Source organism: Salmo trutta, chromosome 2 (assembly GCF_901001165.1).
Source record: "Salmo trutta chromosome 2, fSalTru1.1, whole genome shotgun sequence".
Classification (NCBI taxonomy): Eukaryota; Metazoa; Chordata; class Actinopteri; order Salmoniformes; family Salmonidae; genus Salmo; species Salmo trutta.
Window position 1 is genome coordinate 74,473,516 of NC_042958.1, and position 24,147 is coordinate 74,497,662.

General features: G+C 42.5%; 1 protein-coding gene across 4 annotated transcripts in view; it reads left to right on the plus strand.

Moving 5' to 3' along the window:
* The window catches only part of LOC115162910 (cadherin-23), a 712,130-nt gene that overhangs the window by 163,962 nt on the left and 524,021 nt on the right, over positions 1-24,147 (plus strand). The window lies entirely within an intron of this gene.

Consider the following 24,147-nt stretch of genomic DNA (forward strand, 5'->3'; position numbering starts at 1 on the left):
TTGGATGGAGAGCGTCGCTGCACAGCTAATTTTAGAGATGTTCAATCGGGTTCACAACTGGGCTCTGGCTGGGCCACTCAAGGACATCATAGACTTGTCCTGAAGCCACTTCTGCGTTGTCTTAGCTGTGTGCTTATGGTCGGTGTACTGTTTGAAGGTGAATCCTCGCCCCAGTCTGAGTTCCTGAGCAGGTCAACGACCCTAAGTACACAGCCAAGACAATGCAGGAGTGGCTTCGGGACAAATCTTTGAATGTCCTTGAATGGCACAGCCAGAGTCCGGACTTGAATCCGATCGAACATTTCTGGAGAGACCTGAAAATAGCTGTGCAGAAACGCTCCCCATCCAACCTGACAGAGCTTGAGAGGATCTGCAGAGAAGAATGGGAGAAACTCCCCAAATACAGGTGTGCTAAGCTTGTAGCGGTCATACCCAAGAAGACTCGAGGCTGTAATTGCTGACAAGGTTGCTTCAACAAAGTACTGAGTAAAGAAAGGGTCTTTGTAAATGTGTAAATGTGATATTTCATTTGTTTGTTTTAGAAATGAGCAAAAATGTCCTAAAACCTGTTTTTCCTTACTCATTTTTCACAAATAGACAGGTATTTACCTTTTCATGATAGCAAGACCTTATCTAACTGTCTATTGAAATTTGTTGTAGTAAGTTCCTTTTTTTCTTTAGGGACATGAATACTGAGTATGTCCACTTCACCGTCAGAACATTTTATTGGTAAACTACACGGTAATGTAAAAGTTGGATTGCAAAAAAATACAATACGTAATATGGTACACTTATGATAGTTTGTAATCCAGAAAGGTTAGAGAAATTATCTAGATCCTCTCTGAGGCTGTGCAGGGATCCAGATTGTGGATTTAAGAGGAAACTTGAGTCGTTAGCATACAATGACACTTTTGTTTTTAAGGCCTGGATTTCTAGCCCCTGTATAATATTGTTGGAGCTAACATTGTGATGACCATAATAAATAGATATGCCGACAGTAGACAATCTTGTTTTACGCCTCTTGACAGTTTAATTAATACTTTCTCAGAAGTAGCCTTTATATATTATGTTACACCTGGTGTTACTATACATAACTTTAGCCAATTGTATAAGAGATTCTCCTAAATAAAAATAGTCCAGGCATTTATATATAAATTCTAGTTGTACTTTATCTAAAGCCTTTTCAAAATCTGTTATAAATACCAGACCTGGTTTCCTAGATTTTTCATATCGCTCTATTGGTTCAAGAACTTTTAGGCACAGACACATGCATACACACACACGATAACATATGCACTATACACACACGTACACATGGATTTTGTACTATATATATGTGGTAGTGTTGGAGTAGGAGCCTGAGGGCACACAGTCTGAATGTATTGTAATGTTTTTGAAATTGGCAGCAGCTTATGGGGATCCATAGTAAATACAAATATTATCTCCAATGTATCATCCATTTAAAAAACAAGTCTGGTCAGGATGAATAATTTCCAACAACACCTTTTTAATTCTATGTGCTATGCATTTTGCCAATATTTTTGCATCACAACACTGAAGTTTCAGGGGACTCCAGTTTTTTTTTAGATAGATTGGGTCCTGTTTCAGTAATAGTGAAATCAGACCTTCTTGCTGAATACCTGAAATTGTACAATTTTTAGGAGTGGTTAAAACATGCTAATAGTGGATCTTTGAGTAAATCAAAAAAGGTTTCAGTTACCTCAACTGGTATGCCATCCAGCCCTGGTCTAAAGGCTTTAATTGCAATTTGGCCTTCACACAAGTCATTCTGTACAGCTGTTACTTTTACACTAGTATTAGGGAAAAAATCCTTACAGTTAACTTCAGTTAGTGGAAATGGAGGAGACAGAAAATAGAACCTATTAAAGTACATTGCTTCCTATTTCAAAATATAATTTGGTGAATCGTGGATGACAGTCATTTGTAACAAGTTTCTGTAAATTATTTTTGTTAACATTTCTATGTTGAATATTCAAAAATAATTGGCACATTTTTTTTACATTACATTTTAGTTGTTTAGCAGACGCTCTTATCCAGAGCAACTTACAGTAGTGAATGCATACATTTCATACATGGCCCCCCGTGGGAATCGAACCCACAACCCTGGCGTTGCAAACACCATGCGTTGCAAACACCATGCTCTACCATCTGAGCTACAGGGAAGGCTTTTCCATCCAATTATCTTTATTTGTATAATACACTGAACAAAAATATAAACACAACATGTAAAGTGTTGGTCCCATGTTTCATGAACTGAAATAAAATATCCCAGAAATGTTCCATACGCACAAAATAGTATTTATCAAAAATGTTGTGTACAAATTTTATTTTCACCTTTATTTAACCAGGTAGGCAAGTTAAGAACAAGTTCTCATTTACAATTGCGACCTGGCCAAGATAAAGCAAAGCAGTTCGACAACATACAACAACACAGAGTTACACATGGAGTAAAACAACATACAATCAATGATGCAGTAGAAAAAAATAAGACTATATACAATGAGAGCAAATGATGTGAGATAGGGGGGGAGGAAAAAAAGGCCATGGTGGCAAAGTAAATAAAGTATAGCAAGTAAAACACTGGAATGGTAGATTTGTTATTTGAAGAAAGTTCAAAGTTAAAATATAAATAATATGATGCAAAGGAGCAAAATAAATAAAATAAATAAATACAGTAGGGGAAAGAGGTAGTAGTTTGGGCTAAATTATAGATGGGCTATGTACAGGTGGAGTGATCTGGGAGCTGCTTTGATAGCTGGTGCTTAAAGCTAGTGAGGGAGATAAGTGTTTCCAGTTTCACAGATTGTTGTAGTTCGTTCAGTCATTGGCAGCAGAGAACTGGAAGGAGAGACGACCAAAGGAGGAGTTGGCTTTAGGGGTGACCAGAGAGATATACCTGCTGGAGCGCGTGCTACAGGTGGGTGCTGCTATGGTGACCAGTGAGCGGAGATAAGGGGGGACTTTACCTAGCAAGGTCTTGTAGATGACCTGGAGCCAATGTGTTTGGCGACGATTATGAAGCGAAGGCCAGCCAACGAGAGCGTACAGGTCGCAGTGGTGGGTAGTATATGGGGCTTTGGTGACAAAACGGATGGCACTATGATAGACTGCATCCAGCTTGTTGAGTAGGGTATTGGAGGCTATTTTGTAAATGACATCGCCGAAGTCGAGGATTGGTAGGATGGTCAGTTTTACAAGGGTATGTTTGGCAGCATGAGTGAATGATGCTTTGTTGCGAAATAGGAAGCCAATTCTAGATTTAACTTTGGATTGGAGATGATTGATGTGAGTCTGGAAGGAGAGTTTACAGTCTAACCAGACACCTAGGTATTTGTAGTTGTCCACAAATTCTAAGTCAAAACCGTCCAGAGAAGTGATGCTGGACAGGCGGGCAGGTGCAGGCAGCGATCGGTTGAAGAGCATGCATTTAGTTTTACTTGTATTTAGGAGCAGTTGGAGACCACGGAAGAAGAGTTGTATGGCATTGAAGCTCGTCTGGAGGGTTGTTAACACAGTGTCCAAAGAAGGGCCAGAAGTATACAGAATGGTGTCGTCTGCGTAGAGGTGGATCAGAGATTCACCAGCAGCAAGAGTGACATCATTGATGTATACAGAGAAAAGAGTTGGCCCAAGAATTGAACCCTGTGGTACCCCCATAGAGACTGCCAATTGGCATGACGACTGCAGGAATGTCCACCAGAGCTGTTACCTGAGAATTGAATGTTAATTTATCTATCATAACCCACCTCCAGTGCCATTATGAGAATTTGGCAGTATGTCCAACCGGCCTCACAACGCCAACCACATGTAAGGCGTCATGTGGGCGAGCGATTTGCTGATGTCAAGGTTGTGAGAAGAGTGCCCCATGGTGGTGGTGGGGTTATGGGCAGGCATAAACTACGGACAACGAACACCATTGCATTTAATCAATGGTAATTTGAATGCACAGAGATACCGTGGCAAGATCCTGAGGCCCATTGTTGTTCCATTCATACGCTGCCATAACCTCATGTTTCAGCATTATAATGCATGGCCCCATGTTGCAAGGATGTCCCAGTTCTTCTATGGCCTGCATACTCACCAGACGTCACCCATTGAGCATGTTTGGAATGCTCTGGATCGACGTGTATTACCGCATGTTCCAGTTCTCGCCAATATCCAGCAACAGTTCCCGCCAATATCCAGCAACTGCACAGCCATTGAAAAGGAGTGGGCCAACATTCCACAGGCTACAATCAACAGCCTTATCAACTCCATGCGAAGGAGATTTGCCTCATGCAGCGCGACACATGGTGTTCACACCAGATATTGATTGGTGGATATTTTTCTTTAGGTATCTGTAACCAACAGATGATACCAATCTGTATTCCCAGTCATATGATATTCAGAGATTAGGGCCTAATTTATTTATTTCAAATGACTGATTTCCTTATATGAACTGTAAGTTAGTAAAATCTTTGAAATTGTTGCATGTGGTAGTTATATATTTTTTCAGGACATTTTATACTTGATCGTTTCCGACTTGCTGATGTTACACTTTTGCTAAGAAGTTACAAACGGGAGACCTGGCACATAGTAACAAGTTAGCAGGTGCCATGATAAGTAACTAGCCAACTCCAGTCATGTGCTAATGTTTTATGGTAAGGTTATGTTTAGGTGGCTGGTAGTAACATTATAGCTTTCTGTTTAGTAGCCATATCTATGATTAAAAAGAGAAGAGGTTTTACAATTGAGATACCGATTCGATAACCTTTTCTATTTTTTGTCATATATTTGGCTACCTGTAGTTGTTTAGCTAAGTTAGCTAGGTAGACTAACTAGCTACCTAAGTTAGAAAACATAAATATTTGTAACACAATAGTATGCTAGCCAGCAATATGCAGTATGGGTTTCAGTTGATAAACTAAAGTTAGCCAGCTAGCTAGGTGGCTTGCAGGAAAAATTACTTTGCTAGCCACCATATTTGTCATCTGCCCTATTGGTGTTAGCATTGACTATAGCTGAGCTTCAAGCTAGATACCACTCTTTGTTTCAAATCCTCTTCATTATATTCTGGTTGAAACATGTCAAATCAAAATCAAATCAAATTTTATTGGTCACATACACATGGTTAGCAGGTGTTAATGCAAGTGTAGCGAAATGCTTGTGCTTCTAGTTCCGACAGTGCAGTAATATCTAACAAGTAATCTAACAATTACCCAACAACTACCTAATACACACAAATCTAAATGTATGGTTGAATGTAACCACTCTCAAATTCACAGATAGAGCGATGGATACAAAATTACAATTTTAACCATATTCAGAGGCTTAAACAGTGTTTGTTTAAAATACAATTCTTTACCAACAATTGAGTTGAACAAGTAAATGTTTGGGGTTCTGATGGGGGATGACAATTGGTCTAATAAGTTCATGAGGCATTTACTATATAATTTATATTCTTGAAGAATCAATGGGTGTGTGTAAATAATAAAACATGTAAACTTGTTTTTAAATATGAAGCAATCACAGATTGACCATTTAAATCAGAACCACCGGAAAACATGTGGGCAGGCCACATTTGCCGAGTACTGTAATTCTCTCCACTTTCAAAGAAAGCAGCAGCACCGACCGGGTCAGTTCTTAGTTTAACATTACCCGCACTGTCGCAGTATACCATTGAAAACCATTGAAGACTACATGCAGAAAAGTTGTGCTATTTGTATTTGAGAAATATGACTGGTCATTCATTCAAGCACCACTATGCTCCCGCAAATGACACATTTCCGAGCACTCGAGCAGTACAGAAGTTGATACTTTCACACAGCACACGCAAGCTGTCCTGAGCAAAAATAAGCACCCATCCATTGGTGGAAAAAATACTAAATTGTCATACTTAGGTAAAATTAAAGATATTGAAACTGATTTTCAAGTAAAAGTCTAAAAGTATTTGGTTTTAGAAATACTTAAGTATCAAAAGTAGAAATCATTTCAAATTTCTTATATTAAGCAAACCAGATGGCACAATTTTTTATTTTCTTATTGATGGATAGCCAGGGGCACACTCCAACACTCAGACATAATTTAAAAACAAAACATTTGTGTTTAGTGAGTCTGCCAGATCAGATGCAGTAGGGATGACCAGGGATGTTGTCTTGATAAGTGTGTGAATATCACAATTTTACTGTACAAATGTAACAAGTACCTTTGGGTGTCAGGGAAAATGTATGGAGTAAAAAGTACATTATTTTCTTTCAGAATGTAGTGAAGTAAAAGTTGCCAAAAATATAAATAGTCAAGTAAAGAACAGATACCCCAAAGTCGAATCCGCAAGCCGACAAGGTGAAGAATCGGACGATGTGCCCTTGAGCAAAGCACTTAACACTAATAGCTCCATTTAACCCCAATAAGCATCCATCAAGCCCTGGCAGCTTCATTAAATAGTACCTGCAAAACACCAGTCTCAACGTCAACAGTGAAGAGGTGACTCAGGGATGCTGGCCTTCTAGGCAGAGGTCCTCTGTCCAATGTCTGTGTTCTTTTTCCCATCTTAATCTTTTATTTTTAATGGCCAGTCTGAGATATGGCTTTTTCTTTGCAACTCTGCCTAGAAGGCCAGCATTCCTGAGTTGCCTCTTCACTGTTGATGTCACGTCCTGGCCAGTATAAGGATTAATTGGTATTGTAGTTTGGTCAGGGCGTGGCAGAGGGTATTTGTTTTATGGTTTTCGGGGTGGTGTGTTTGTTGTAGGGGATTTGATTTGTGTATTCCGGGGTTTTTTGGGCACTGTTCCTTGTGATGTATGTCTATGATTGATCTAGCTGTTGTATGTCTATGTGTGGTCAATTGGGGTTGGGACTCTCAATTGAAGGCAGGTGTTGTCCATTTGCCTTTGATTGAGAGTCCCATATATTAGTGTGTGTTTGTATGTGTCTTTTGTGGGAGATTGTTTTTGCACTGCGTTAGTATAGCCTGCAAAACTGTCATTCGTCGTTCTTGTTGTTTTCTTGTTTTCAACGTCATTTAAATAATTTCTCTATTTCTTCTGAAGACGAAGAATGTTGTGACAGAATCTCCCACCAATAATGGACCAAGCAGCAGAGGAAGGAGCGAGGGGAATTCGGTGAGAACCGAGGAACGCGACTGGCGTTTAAACTGGAGAGGCACCCCCAAGAAATGTTTTGGGGGGGGCACACGGACAGATTGGCGGAGCCGAGGATGGAACCAGAGCTAGTCGGGGAAAAATGGGAGGTGAGAGAAACAGAGACGATGAAGGAATTGTTGGGAAAATTGGAGGAGAAAAGGATGAGAGAGCTACTGTGTTGGTGTGTTAGGCACGACATTCGCCCTACAGAGCGTGTCCTAAAGTTTTCACCTGTGTTAGCCTTTATTAATAGTCCTGAGAGGCGTGCTAGTTGGCTGGTGAGGATAATACCAGCACCACGCACCAGGCCTCCAGTTCGTCAGCCCAGTCCGACTCGTCCTGTTCCCGCTCCCCGCACTAGCTCTGAGGTGTGTGTTCCCCAGGCGGATACCTCCAGTACCAGTGTCACGCACCAGGCTTCAAGTGCATCAGCCCAGTCTGACTCGTCCTGTTCCCGCTCCCCGCACTAGCCTGGAGGTGCGTGTTCCCAGTCTGGTACGCCCAGTACCAGCACCACGCACAAGGCATCTAGTGCGTAAACCCAGCCTCGCCAGTCTAAAGTTGCCAGGGCTGCCCGCCAGTCAACAGTCACTAGAACTACCCGTCAGTCAAGAGTCGCCAGAACTGCCCGTCAGTCAAGAGTCGCCAGAGCCGCCCGTCAGTGAGGAATCGCCAGAGCCGCCCGTCAGTGAAGAGTCGCCAGAGCCACCCACTAGTCAGGAGCTGCCAGAGTGGCCAGACTGCCCGGAGCTGCCAGAGTGGCCAGACTGCCCGGAGCTGCCAGAGTGGCCAGACTGCCCGGAGCTGCCAGAGTGGCCAGACTGCCCGGAGCTGCCAGAGTGGCCAGACTGCCCGGAGCTGCCAGAGTGGCCAGACTGCCCGGAGCTGTCAGTGGCCAGACTGCCCCGAGCTGCCAGAGCGGCCAGACTGCCCCGAGCTGCCCCGAGCTGCCAGACTGCCCCGAGCTGCCAGACTGCCCCGAGCTGCCCCGAGCTGCCAGACTGCCCCGAGCTGCCCCAAGCTGCCAGACTGCCCCGAGCTGCCCCGAGCTGCCAGACTGCCCCGAGCTGGCCAGACTGCCCCGTGCCCCAAGCGGCCAGACTGCCCCGACTGCCCCGAGCGGCCAGACTGCCCAGACTGCCCCGAGCTGCCAGACTGCCCCGAGCGGCCAGACTGCCCCGAGCGGCCAGAGTGGCCCGACTGCCCGGAACGGCCAGAACCGGAGCCACCTCCAGATAGAGGTGGGTTGGGGAGGGGGGGTGTAGCACAGTGCCGTCGTTGACGGCAACCACCCTCCCTTCCCTCCCTTCAGTAGGGGGGAATTTTTGTGTTGTTGTTTGGGGTTGTTGTTTTTTTTTTCTTTTTTTTTCTTAAGGTGCTTCCGGGGTTAGCACCTTTAAGGGGGGGTACTGTCACGTCCTGGCCAGTATAAGGGTTAATTGGTATTGTAGTTTGGTCAGGGCGTGGCAGAGGGTATTTGTTTTATGGTATTCGGGGTGGTGTGTTTGTTGTAGGGGATTTGATTTGTGTATTCCGGGGTTTTTTGGGCACTGTTCCTTGTGATGTATGTCTATGATTGATCTAGCTGTTGTATGTCTATGTGTGGTCAATTGGGGTTGGGACTCTCAATTGAAGGCAGGTGTTGTCCATTTGCCTTTGATTGAGAGTCCCATATATTAGGGTGTGTTTGTATGTGTCTTTTGTGGGAGATTGTAGTATAGCCTGCAAAACTGTCATTCGTTGTTCTTGTTGTTTTCTTGTTTTCAACGTCATTTAAATAAATTAAGATGATGAGCACCAACTCTACTGCGTATTGGTCCACATTCTCAGACGACGATTTCTCTATTTCTTCTGAAGACGAAGAATGTTGTGACAGTTGACGTTGAGACTGGTGTTTTGCGGTTACTATTTAATGAAGCTGCCAGTTGAGGACCTGCGAGGCGTCTTTCTCAAACTAAACACTCTAATATACTTGTCCTTTTGCTCAGTTGTGCACCGGGGCCTCCCACTCCTCTTTCTATTCTGGTTAGAGCTAGTTTGCATTGTTCTGTGAAGGGAGTAGTACAAAGCATTGTACAAGATCTGCAGTTTCTTGGCAATTTATGGCATGGAATAGCCTTCATTTCTCAGAACAAGAATAGACTAACGAGTTTCAGAAGAAAGTTATTTATTTCTGGCCATTTTGAGCCTTTAATCGAACCCACAAATGCTGATGCTCCAGATACTCAACTAGTCTAAAGAAGGCCAGTTTTATTGCTTCTTTAATCAGAACAACAGTTTTCAGCTGTGCTAACATAATTGCAAAAGGGTTTTCTAATGATCAATTATCCTTTTAAAATTATAAACTTGGATTAGCTAACACAACGTGCAATTGGAACACAGGAGTGATGGTTGCTGATAATGAGTCTCTGTATGCCTATGTAGATATTCAATAAAAACATTTTTTTAAATGCCGTTTACAGCTACAATAGTCATTTACAACATTAACAATGTCTATACTGCATTTCTGAACAATTTGATGTTATTTTAATGGACAGAAAATGTGCTTTTCTTTCAAAAACAAGGACATTTCTAAGTGACCCCACACTTTTGAACGGTAGTGTACATTATATAGGTATGCACGTCAACTTTGACATCGGTTTTGCACATCGGGGTGTTAAACGAGACATCAGCTGATACCGATGTCGGCATTTTTAGCTAATATCCGCCGATTCCGATATGCTCACCAATATATCGTGCATCCCTAATGCCAAGCTATAGGCCCTGAATGACTCTAATGCATAAAAAAACTACACCATATCCAGGCCAGTGAGAAAAATAGTTAGCATTGGACCTTGACATAGCTTACGAATAGGACCCAGAGCTTTATCTGACCAGGTCATAAGATCAGGAAAAACTCCAGGCCCCAAAAAGACATGTATACATTTTGCCACACCACTTTTGAACCTGTGGTGCCCCCAGTGCTTTAAATACTATAACTTATAAATGTCTCAAGAGCATAGCGTAACTGACTTACCTTATCATAACCCCAAAGATAAGGTTGCATTGCTCCATTGTTTATAACAGGAGCATAAACCATCAATAGCTTCGAAATATGTTCAAAAGCTGTCAACTACCTTGTCCATTTCCCATCCGAGTAGGTTTATGTATTAGGTTAGGCCAAATGTAGGGTTAAGGAGCGGTTTCACGGACACAGATGACACCTAGTCCTGGACAATAAATAATTTGACTGGAGATCGTCCATTGATCTTGCTTTTTAGTCCAGGACTAGGCTTAATCTGTGTCTGGGAAAATCTCACCATAATGTTTAAATGAGTGGAATGGGATGATGTTCACATTATCAACCTCATTAATGGGATAAACCTACTCTAAAAGTATGTATTAAGAAAAGGTTTGAATCCTAATCAACCCATCCAATGTGAGTACATCTGTTTTTGAAGGACAGTATATCAATAAATCTACAGTAATCTAGCAGTAGTCAAGCTGCTTATGCTGAAAAGCCTTGTTAGTGCATAGGTCAAACTACATTTACATTTTAGTCATTTAGTAGACGCTCTTATCCAGAACAACTTACAGTAGTGAATGCATACATTTCATAATTTTATTTTATTTATTAATTTTTTCCCCGTACTGGCCCCCCGTGGGAATCAAACCCACAACCCTGATGTTGCAAACACCATGCTCTACCAACTGAGCTACAGGGAAGGCTATCTTTGGAATTTGCAAGTGAGAGTGGACATCTTAGGTGCAGTAGTTCAAACTTAAAATAAAGGCAAGCTGCCTGGCTCTCTAGCCAAGGAGAGGAAAAAATGAAAAAGAAAGCCTTGCGGATGTCATTAATTTATTGGGAGAGGCTAGCTAGACGGAAGACGGAGCACTACAGTAACACGCAAACTGACCATTCAACCCAACCTTTAAATCGATTGCAATGCATTTCCAAAATACCCAATGCTTTAATTCTAGACTCCACTAAGCAAAGAAAACAACTAAGAAATTGTCTAAAACCAAGAAATATATGGAATCCCGATAACCCCTCTAACCCCCCCCCCCCTTTCTCTTTCTTTCCTTGTTCTTTTCTCTTTAGCAGACACTTGTGGAGAATATTCCATTAGTCTCATAAAGACAGGATGGAACCCACTCTCACTTCATTTAACATCTCTTTCTCATTATCTCACTCCTCTCCTCCCCTCACTCTGGCCGTCAGCTCAGAGATACAATAAGAGAGTGGAGGGAGGAGGAAAATAAAATAGAAAATTAAAATGTAAAACGTAAGATAATTGCTGCAGTGTGAATGTGAATGCCCCGCTTCCTCCTTTTTCCTTTCGCTCTCTACTGCTTCCTCCTCTCGCCTCCACTTTTTCCCTATTTGATTTATTTACCTGCTGCTCCTGATTGGTCAACCTCTCTTAGACGGTTGGGCTGGCTGAGACACAGGTTCAGATTTGAGGATGCAGATACTCTAAGTGTCTGTATTACCCGAGACACGCGCACACACACACACACACACACACACACACACACACACACACACACACACACACACACACACACACACACAGTCTTTTACAACTAACCTTGTTTGTTTATTATTTGTTTGTTTATTATTCTTGTCCCCACAAGTATAGTTAAACACGTCCACACACACATGCACGAAGGCACACACACACACATGCATACTGTACATACACACACTCCAACCAATCTTCTTACAGAGTGTAAGTAATTTCTTATTAATTTTGACAATTTATGGTGACAGCCCTCCGGATGAAGGACATTTAGACACAATTTAATAACATGCTGAATTATTGATCAGCTAATTTCAGAGGTGAAATATAGCTAATTGTCTCGCTTCAGTGATTAATGGAAGGGTTCCTGTTGTAGCTGCATCTGTTTCAGGATCTCAGGCAGAAACTAGAGGGTGAGACTCTTACAGTAATTCTTCCTAATCAGTACTGTACCTGTATCTCATCTGCCAGTACAAAAAAAGTACATCACCTCTTATTAGCTCTTGTAACCTCTTATAACCTTGTATAACCTAGTATAACTAGTACCTCATCAGCGACCATTTAGCGCTAACAGCCTAACCAGTGTCTTTTTTGTATTACTATGCTATTGGCACACTGTTAGGGATTGCCATGAATTTGACAGTAATTTACAGGCAGCTAAAAGGCAAGTAAGTTACTGTAGTTCATATTGGAATACACCTACAGTTATCTAAATGTGACGTTCGTCATTAGGAGTTGACCAAGGCGCAGCATGAGTTGGGTTCATCATATTTATTTCTTTACATGTGAACCAGCAAAAACAATAAACAATACAACGAACGAAAAGCTAGGCGTGCAAACACATACAACACAAAGACAAGATACCACAAATGAAGGTGGGAAAAAGGGCTGCCTAAGTATGATTCCCAATCAGAGATAACAATAGACAGCTGCCTCTGATTGGAAACCATACTAGGCCAATCAAAGAAAAAAAACAACAACATAGAAATATAACACATAGAATGCCCAACCCATGTCACACCCTGACCTAACCAAACAGAGAAAAACGTCTCTCTCAGGTCAGGGCGTGACAGTACCCCCCCAAAGGTGCGGACTCCCGGCCGCAAACCTGAACCTATAGGGGAGGGTCCGGTTGGGCATCTACTCATGGTGGCGGCTCCGGTTCGGGGCGTAGCCCCCACTCCGCCCGCTGATCCCTCCGCTTTTGTGTTGCCGGAGGAACCGGACCGTAGATCATTGCCGGAGGCTCTGTACTGCGGGCCGCCGCTGGAGGCTCTGGGCTGCGGGCCGCCGCTGGAGACTCCGGGCTGCGGACCGCCGCTGAAGACTCCGGGCTGCGGACCGCCGCTGAAGACTCCGGACTGCGAACCGCCGCTGGAGGTTCCGGACTGCGGGCCGTCTCAGGAGATTCCGGGCCATGGATCATCCCTACAGGCTTCTTGCCATGGATTATCACTGGAGGCTCCGGGCCATGGATTATCACTGGAGGCTCTGGGCCATGGATTATCACTGGAGGCTTCGTGCCATGGATCATCACTGCAGGCTCCGGGCCATAGATCATCACTGGATGCTTCGTGCCATGGATCATCACTGGAGGCTTCGGACCATGGATCATCACTGGAGGCTGCTTACGTGGAGCCGGAACAGGTCTCACCGGACTAGGGAACGTCACTGGAAGCTCTGGACTGGGAAGGCGCACTGTAGGCCTGATGCATGGGGCTGGCACAGGTGGCGCCAGACTGGTGACACGCACCTCAGGGCGAGTACGAGGAGCAGGAACAGGACGTACCAGGCTGGATATACTCACTGGAGGCCTGGTACGTGGGGCAGGCACAGAGCGCACCGGCCTGTGAATGCGCACTGGCGACACAGTGTGCATCACCGCATAACACGGTGCTTGCTCAGTCACTTGCTCCCCACGGTAAGCATGAGGAGTTGGCTCAGGTCTCCAACCTGACTCTGCCAATCTCCCCGTGTGCGGGGGTCTGCCTCTCGTGCTTCCCTCGTTGCCGTGCTCTCGCTGCCTCCACCTGTTCCCATGGGAGGCGCTTTTCTCCTGCCCCTAATTGCTCCAAAGCCCTGGATATACTCCTCCTCATCTCCTCAATAGACCAGGATTGGACCTTGACATAGCTTACGAATAGGACCCAGAGCTTTATCTGACCAGGTCAAAAGATCAGGAAAAACTCCAGGCCCCAAAAAGACATGGGTGTCTTCCCAGGTCCTTTTCTCCGGACCACACTGCTTGGTCTCTTGGTGGTGGGATCTTCTGTGACGATCGTCGTAAGGAGTAGACCAAGGTGCAGCGTGTTACGTGTTCATATTTCTATTTTATTAAACTCAGAACACGAAATCAAAACAACAAACAAAGAAAAAACAAACGTCATGTTCTGCAGGCTAACTGAGCTGTACAAAAAACAAGATCCCACACTGAAGGAGGGAAAAAAGGCTGCCTAAGTATGATTCCCAATCAGAGACGATAGACAGCTGCCTCTGATTAGGAACCATACTCGGCCAATTAAAGGAAAAAAACAACATAGAAATAAAACACAGACTGCCCACCCCACACCCTGACCTAACAAAATAGAGAAATAAACCGTCTCTCTCAGGTCAGGGCGTGACACTAAATACAATATCAAAACAAGTACTGTGTAATGACACAGTACACTACCATAGAATTGACTATATTATACTGTAAATAGTTAGTGAAATTCATTGAGTGGATTGAGGTTTGTATTTCACTGTAATTAAATTTCTGTTATGGAATTGGTTCATGCTGGTTGACTGCTAGGTAATGTGTTTACACATTACAGCATATCAATGAATAGTTGGTATTTTATATCACTACCACCTCTAGAGGCCTTAAAAGGATTCCAAACTGGCAGCGACTTCAGTGCAACACAGACCAAAAGGACATAGCAAAATGCTCAACCATAGTTTTAAGACTTTCTGCTACTCCAATCTGTCCCCTATATTTTAAATTGATAGGGCACAATTACCACGAGTTAAATTGTTACAGCACTCTCAGTAACGGGTGCAACAAATAAAGCCTCTAACAAGACACCTCTCAAAATATGTTACTGACCTAGAAACAACAATACCATGCACTCACTAATGGTCAAAAGATTTTTGGAGCTCACAAATACGGTATGATACTGTATTCCGTGGGATGGAATTACAGTACCATTCAAAAAAACTATGGATTTCCCCACCCACAAATGTTCCCCACAATGCACAACAACCTCCATTATGCTGCAGTAAAACGTTTCACATTATTTTACTTTTGAAAATATCCAGCATTGCCATGTAAATTCCAGTTTTTCGTTGGTGTATTTATAAGCCAAATTCATCAAGCAACAAAGCATACAGCTTAACCTTTGTTGCATACAGCATTTGACCTTAGTTAACAATAAAGGCTCCAACCATTTCCATTTAGCCTGACCCTTACTTTACTCTCACCTTTACAATCCCTGTCTTTCTTTTATCTCAGTTCCCTCCTTCAAACCCAATAATAGCTTCAGCAGTGAGACAAAGTGTAGATCTGGAAGGAACGAGGGAGTGAGAAAATGAAAGAAGAGAGTGGAGTGTGAGAGAACTGGCACAATCACAGCCCCGCTGGCTGAAAAGCAGAGGGCAGTTTAGAGCAGGAGAACAGGAGGAGGCGGCGAGATGGGGGAGAGGCAAGGCCCTTTAGTCAACATAGGTGTAATCATGGCTCCATTGTGGCGAGCAGTTGGACCTCAGTACCTCTGTACAGGCGCCCAGCGGAACACCCCTGTCCACAGCCCCTTCAGTCCCTTTGTACACCTCACATCCAGACACCACCTGTGCAAATTACACCTTTTTAACATTCTGCACATGCATAAAAGAACAGGACATCAAATGAGAGGGTGACTGCAACTTGACGTGTGTTCAGTGTTCTGTATTCTTTCAATATAAGCAATAACAGACATTGTGCTTTTCGTAAGTGGAATGCACTACTGTGTCTAATTGTCAGTGAGTGCACTCTGAGAATAGCTGGCTAACGATGTAGGTGGTAATAATAATGACTTTATCTATTTAGATTTGTTTATAAAGCACTTTTTGTACAGTGTATATAATATTAGAATATATGCCATTTAGCAGACACTTATCCAATGAGTCTTACAGTCATGCGTGCATACATTTTCAAATGGGTGGTCCCAGCAGGAATCAAACTCACAGTCCTAACGTTGTAAGCGCTGTGCTTTACCAAGTGAGCCACAGAGGACCACAAAGGAGTGCATTATTCTGCGTAGCAAATAAAGGAAGTCCCAGTATTATCCTGATCACGACAACTCCCACTCACTTCTGCACTGCTCTGTCCATGGGTGCTGAAATCCTTAACATAATTACAGAGGAGAAGAGCTAATTCATGTGGAACTTACAAAAAAAATAAAAAATGACACAATGGTTTCCTTACCCTGTAAGCAATATATGGAATAGGTATAACAGCAGGCCGTCATTGTAAATAAGAATTTGTTCTTAACTGACTTGCCTAGTTAAATAAAGGTAAAATAAAAAAAGGTGGTTTTATTTACCTGCCACAGTATCCAAATGCAAAAATGTTTGCATTTGTGGCACAAATCCCAATCAAGTCATGGAACCGATAATAGCATTTTTCGGGCATCATGTCCAAATCTTCCGAAAGTATCTAAAATTGATTGTGAAACTCAAGAAAAGATTCCGGTTCCAGTGGCATGCATTGAAACACGTGGCCTTTCCGTGGCATTCTTTTGCAAATTACTATGAATTAACAGACTTGTTTCCTAAAACCTGTCAATACTAAACATCATATAAAGGTGTGGGACATTCTTTGTGTGACAAGAAATAACTAGCTGGTCTATTACACTCCAGCAGCTAAAATTGTTCCGTCTACAATTTAACTGTGAGAACATGGCGTCTCAACACCAGACAACAGAAAGAGCAGGCCACTACTATACGAGAGATTGTTTGTGAGGAGATTACAGGTCCTCTGCCCTTGACTTACAATTTAAACCGGTAAATGTATTAGTATCAGTGCTCACTGCTAAAGTGAATCCCTATTCAACTTAAGTGGAAAGTCTGGGGAAGACAGCCAATGCGACAGAGGTGCGACTCCATGACCTGGAAACAATGCAAGCTAAGTTGGAAAGGACAATCAAACTCCAAAAGGAAAAAACAGAATCCCTTGAAAATCATTCCCGTAAATTCAATGTGCCGGTCACAGGACTTGAAACTGGTGTGGAAGCGGGAAAACACAACTTCTTTCATGAGCAATCTTTTCTATGAACTGTTTGGGCAGGAGAAGCTGGTTCCCATGCCACTGATTAACATTGCGCACCGCACGTGTCCTCTCCGGAACGGCTCTCGCTGTATGATCCGCAGCTTTTTGAAGTCAACCTGCGAATTGTTCACCTTGCAGTGGAATCTATGGGTCTGACATATGCAGGGAAGAGGATCAGCATCTACCCAGACATGAGTGCCGAACAACTAAAACAGAAAGAGACCTACAATGAGGTAAGATCCCAGCTACGCAAGTTAACCTGAGATGCGGCTTTATCCACCCGGCAAAACTCATCTTGACCTTCCAGAACACAACACACACATTTTAAACTGCCAAGGACGCTCAAGACTTATTCGAGAAGCATATCAAACCCAACACACACGAAGGCAAGACAGATGGAACCCCATGACTGGCTCATTATTCAGGCATGCTATCCATGCACAATCATACAGCCTAGCCTATGGCTATGATGCTGCCTTCAGCATAAGACAAGATTGTGTGGGTACAAGGAACAATATTTCTACTTTATTATTTATTTTTGAAGACCAAGAATATGCTGCTTAAAAGATTTAATTTACATTTTTGTCATTTAGCAGACGCTGTTACCCAGAGCGACTTGCAGTAGTCAGTACATACATTGTCATACTTTTTCGTACTGGTCCCCCGTGGGAATATAACCCACAACCCTGGTGTTGCCATGCTCTACCAACTGAGACACACATTTCATATGTAATGCTGCCACTCGCTGTTATGCTACAACCTTGTTATTAAAGTATAGGGAGGGGGGAACAGGGGGGCTGTGGAAGGGGGCAGGGAAGGGGAAATGATTTATAGAGAGGGTCTTCTGGGTGGGGAGTGACCAATGGGTGTGTGTCCCTATGGATCCTGCTTTTAATTTTACATCCATGGGCTTATCAACAGTAAAGGTGACAATTACATTTTAGAAAAACAAGGGCAACACTAGCTATTCACTTGCGGAATTTGAAAGGCCTTAATATTCCTATCAACCGTTACAGCTGGCTTGATATTCTAGCAAGAAACACATCTGCTCCAAAAGGGAATACATATAGTACCTCTCAAATGTTTGGACACAAATACTCATTCCGGGATTTTTCTATATTTTTACTATTTTCTACATTGTAGAATAATAGTGAAGGCATCAAAACTATGAAATAACATATGGAATCATGTAGTAACCAAAAAAGTGTTAAACAAATATTGTATATTTTGAGATTCTTCAAAGTAGCCACCCTTTGCCGTGATGACAGCTTTGCACACTCTTAGCATTCTCTCAAACAGCTTTATGAGGTAGTCACCTGGAATGCATTTCAATTAACAGGTGTGCCTTGTTAAAAGGTAATTTGTGGAATTTCATTCCTTCTTAATGTGTTTCAGCTAATCAGTTGTGTTGTCTCAAATTAGGGTTGGTATACAGAAGATAGCCCTATTTGGTAAAAAATCAAGTCCATATTACGGCAAGAACAGCTCAAATAGGCAAAGAGAAATGACAGTCCATCATTACTTTAAGACATGAAGGTCAGTCAAGCCGGAAAATCTCAAGAACTTCAACTGCAGTCGCAAAAACCATCATGTGAAATTGGCTCTCATGAGGACCGCCACTGGAAAGGAAGACCCAGAGTTACCTCTGCTGCAGAGGATAAGTTCATTAGAGTTACCAGCCTCAGAAACTGCAGCCCAAATAAATGCGTTACAGAGTTCAAGTAAAAGACACATCTCAACATCAACTGTTCAGAGGAGACTGCGTGAATCAGGCTTTCATGGTTGAATTGCTGCAAAGAAACCACTATTAAAGGACACCAATAATAATAAGAAACTTGCTTGGGCCAAGAAACACGAGCAAAGGACATTAAACTGGTGGAAATCTGTCCTTTTAGATTTTTAGTTCCAACCGAGGTGTCTTTGTGAGACGCAGAGTAGGTGAACGGATGATCTCTGCATGTGTGGTTCACACCATGAAGCATGGAGTAGGAGTTGTGATGGTGTGGGGGTGCTTTGCTGGTGACACTGTCTGATTTATTTCGATATTAAGGCATACTTAACCAGCATGGCTACCACAGCATTCTGCAGTGATACGCCATCCCATCTAGTTTGTGCTTAGTAGGACTATAATTTGTTTTTCAACATGACAATGACCCATCACACCTCCAGGCTGTGTAAGGGCTATTTGACCAAGAAGGAGAGTGATGGAGTGCTGCATCAGATGACCTGGTCTCCACAATCCCGTGACCTCAACCAAATTGAGATGGTTTGGGATGAGTCTGACCACAGAGTGAAGGAAAAGCAGCCATCAAGTGCTCAGCATACGTGGGAACTCCTTCAAGAATGTTGGAAAATAATTCCACGTGAAGCTGGTTGAGAGAATGCCAAAAGTATGCAAAGCTGTCATCAAGGCGAAGGGTGGCTACTTTGAAGAATCTCAAACATAAAATATATTTTGATTTGTTTAAAAATGTTTTGGTTACTACATTATTCCATATGTGTTATTTCATAGTTTTGATGTCTTCACTATTATTCTACAATGTAGAAAACAGTAAAAATAAAGAAAAACCTTTGAATGAGTAGGTGTGTCCAAACTTTTGACTGGCACTGTAAAACAGAGAACAATTTGTACAAACTGGCTGTTTTTTCCTTCAGCCCCAAACAAAACTAAAGGTATAACCATGATGATACATAAGAAACTCAAAATCACCATCCTTGGTACAGGTTAAGCAAGGCAGAATCCCTTGCCTTAAATGTATCCATAATGGAAAGAAAACTGCCTTTATTAATGTGAATGCTCGAAATTCCTACGTTTTTTCTTCTTCTTTGAACAGCATTTTGTTAGAATTAACTGAATTCCATCTGCTTATTGGGACAGACATGAATGCCATTCTGGACATGCGGGACAAATCTAAAAAAGACCAACTACAATCCACAGGCAATCTCATAACCCTAAGGCAAAAAGTAGTACATTTTCTATTCAAACAGGCACAAAGCATTCTCCCGAATCGATTTTGTACTATTATCTACTCTATTTTCTTTAATCAAGAAAATTGACATATGAGCCTATCATCATGCTTATTACTGCCATATACACATTTCAGAATCTCCTAAATGAGCCACAAGATGGTCCTTTAATGTTTCCTTACTACAAAGTCATACTTTCTGTGAACTATTTCAAACAGAATTTAAAGAATTCACAATGATTTACAAAAGTTCAGTCGATGCGATTAAAGGTTTTATTAAAAACTGCATTTCCATCGGGAATCAATAAATCACAAATGAAGAATTGGATAAGTTGTTAAACGATGTTAGAGCATTCTCAAACTATTTTTTTCAGACCAGGTAGTGACTATTGTCTTCAAAGTCAAGACAGAACTAAATCTATTGATCAGACAGAGAGCAGCATTTGCTCTCCGTTGAGTTAGACTCAACCATTACTTACATGGTAATAGACCCAGTCGTCTGCTGGCTAACAAGCTTCGCAGTAATGATCAATTAGTGGATCTTGCAACTATTGAATCTGAATCAGGTGAATTACTATCAGAACCCAAATTAATCAACCAAATATTTTCCCGTTTCTATAAAGAATTGTACACTTCTGATTGTGACTCCACAACAAGCCAGATCGAGTCCTTATTTAAAGGTATAAGAACTCCTCTTCTCTCAACTGAGGAAGCTGGCTTGCTGGGAGCCCAAATCTCTCTCCATTTACTCAAAAGGGCATTGGATAACAAGAATAAAGGCAAATCACCTGGATGGGATGGTATTCCTCCTGAAGTCTATTTAAAATGTTGGAATCAATTAGGTCCACTGTTGCTCAAAATGATTAATACAGCTGTTCACAAAGGTTCATATGGGAGAGATGTGAACACAGCACTAATTTCGCTTTTATAAAAAAAACGTAAGGATGCCAGACAGTGTTCTCATTATCACCCCACTCTTTGATGAACACATATATTAAACTGTTTTCCAGAATGTTGTCGTCTCATCTCGGGACTTGCTTATCCAAATTGATCCACACGGACCAAAGCGGGTTTGTTAAAACCTCCGTTCACTATTACATATCTTAGGTGCTTCATCAGAAACAACAGCTCATTGGGTTGTATTATCTCTCAATGCATAAAACGCTTTTGATAGACTAGAATGGTAATATCTCTGGTCTGTCTTGAAACATACAATGCATTCGGAAAAAGTATTCATACCCCTCGACTTTTCCACATGTTGTTACGTTACAGCCTTATTCTAAAATGAATGAAATTATTTTTCCCCTCATCCAGCTACACGCAATACCCCATAATGACAAAGCAAAAACAGGTTTTTAGAAATGTTAGCAAATTTGACATGCAGTTGACAGTGCATGTCAGAGCAAAAACCAAGCCATTAGGTCGAAGGAATTGTCTGTAGAGCTCTGAGACAGGATTGTGTCGAGGCACATATCTGGGGAAGGGTACCAAAAATATCTGCAGCATTAAAGGTCCCCAAGAACACAGTGGCCTCCATCATTCCTAAATGGAAGAAGTTTGGAACCACCAAGATTATGTACAGTATGTGTGCCATTCAGAGCGTGACTGGGCAACACAAAATATTTAAATGAATAGGGTATGGTAGTAGGTGCCAGGTGCACTGGTTTGAGTGTATCAAGAACTGCAATGCTGCTGTGTTTTTAACTCTCAACAGTTCCAGTGTGTATCAAGAATGAGCCACCACCCAAAGGACATCCAGCAACTTGACACAACTGTGGGAAGCATTGCAGTTAACATGGGCCAGCATCCCTGTGGAACACTTTTGAAATCTTTTAGAGTCAATGCCCCGACGAATTGAGGCTGTTCTAATGTTTTGTACATTCAGTGTGTGTGTGTGTGCAAATATATATATATATATATACACACTGCTCAAAAAAATAAAGGGAACACTTAAACAACACAATGTAACTCCAAGTAAATCACACTTCTGTGAAATCAAACTCTCCACTTAGGAAGCAACACTGATTGACAATACATTTCACATGCTGTTGTGCAAATGGTATAGTCAACAGGTGGAAATTATAGGCAATTAGCAAGACACCCCCAATAAAGGAGTGGTTCTGCAGGTGGTGACCACAGACCACTTCTCAGTTCCTATGCTTCCTGGCTGATGTTTTAGTCACTTTTGAATGCTGGCGGTGCTTTCACTCTAGTGGTAGCATGAGACGGAGTCTACAACCCACACAAGTGGCTCAGGTAGTGCAGCTCATCCAGGATGGCACATCAATGCGAGCTGTGGCAAGAAGGTTTGCTGTGTCTGTCAGCGTAGTGTCCAGAGCATGGAGGCGCTACCAGGAGACAGGCCAGTACATCAGAAAACGTGGAGGAGGCCGTAGGAGGGCAACAACCCAGCAGCAGGACCGCTACCTCCACCTTTGTGCAAGAGGAGCAGGAGGAGCACTGTCAGAGCCCTGCAAAATGACCTCCAGCAGGCCACAAATGTGCATGTGTCTCCTCAAACGGTCAGAAACAGACTCCATGAGGGTGGTATGAGGGCCCGACGTCCACAGGTGGGGGTTGTGCTTACAGCCCAACACCGTGCAGGATGTTTGGCATTTGCCAGAGAACACCAAGATTGGCAAATTCGCCACTAGCGCCCTGTGCTCTTTACAGATGAAAGCAGGTTCACACTGAGCACATGTGACAGACGTGATAGAGTCTTGAGACGCCGTGGAGAACGTTCTGCTGCCTGCAACATCCTCCAGCATGACCGGTTTGGCGGTGGGTCAGTCATGGTGTGGGGTGGCATTTCTTTGGGGGCCGCACAGCCCTCAATGTGCTCACCAGAGGTAGCCTCACTGCCATTAGGTACCGAGATGAGATCCTCAGACCCCTTGTGAGAACATATGCTGGTGCGGTTGGCCCTGGGTTCCTCCTAATGCAAGACAATGCTAGACCTCATGTGGCTGGAGTGTGTCAGCAGTTCCTGCAAGAGGAAGGCATTGATGCTATGGACTGGTCCGCCCGTTCCCTAGACCTGAATCCAATTGAGCACATCTGGGACATCATGTCTCGCTCCATCCACCAACGCCACGTTGCAACACAGACTGTCCAGGAGTTGGCGGATGCTTTAGTCCAGGTCTGGGAGGAGATCCCTCAGGAGACCATCCGCCACCTCATCAAGAGCATGCCCAGGCGTTGTAGGGAGGTCATACAGGCACGTGGAGGCCACACACACTACTGAGCCTCATTTTGACTTGTTTTAAGGACATTACATCAAAGTTGGATCAGCCTGTAGTGTGGTTTTCCACTTTAATTTTGAGTGTGACTCCAAATCCAGACCTCCATGGGTTGATAAATTGGATTTCCATTGATTATTTTTCTGTGATTTTGTTGTCAGCACATTCAACTATGTAAAGAAAAAAGTATTTAATAAGATTATTTCTTTCATTCAGATCTAGGATGTGTTGTTTAAGTGTTCCCTTTATTTTTTTGAGCAGTATATATATATATATATATATATATATATATATATATATATATATATATATATATATATATATATATATACAGTTGAAGTCAGATGTTTACATACACTTAGGTTGGAGTCATTAAAACTAGTTTTTCAACCACTCCACAAATTTCTTGTTAACAAACTATAGTTTTGGCAAGTCGGTTAGGACATCTACTTTGTGCATGACACAAGTAATTTTTCCAACAATTGTTTACAGACATATTATTTCACTTATAATTCACTGTTTCACAATTCCAGTGGGTCAGAAGTTTACATACACTAAGTTGACTGTGCCTTTAAACAGCTTGGAAAATTCCAGAAATTGATGTCATGGCTTTAGAAGCTTCTGGTAGTCTAATTGACATAATTTGAGTCAATTGGAGGTGTACCTGTGGATGTATTTCAAGGCCTACCTTCAAACTCAGTGCCTCTTTGCTTGACATCATGGGAAAATCAAAAGAAATCAGCCAAGACATCCACAAGCCTGGTTCATCCTTGGGAGCAATTTCCAAATGCCTGAAGGTACCACATTCATCTGTACAAACAGTAGTACGCAAGTATAAACACCATGGGACCATGCAGGTGCCCTACCACTCCGGAAGGAGACGCATTCTGTCTCTTAGAGATGAACGAAATTTGGTGCGAAAATCAATCCCGGAACAACCTTGTGAAGATGCTGGAGGAAACAGGTACAAAAGTATCTATATCCACAGTAAAATGAGTCCTATATCGA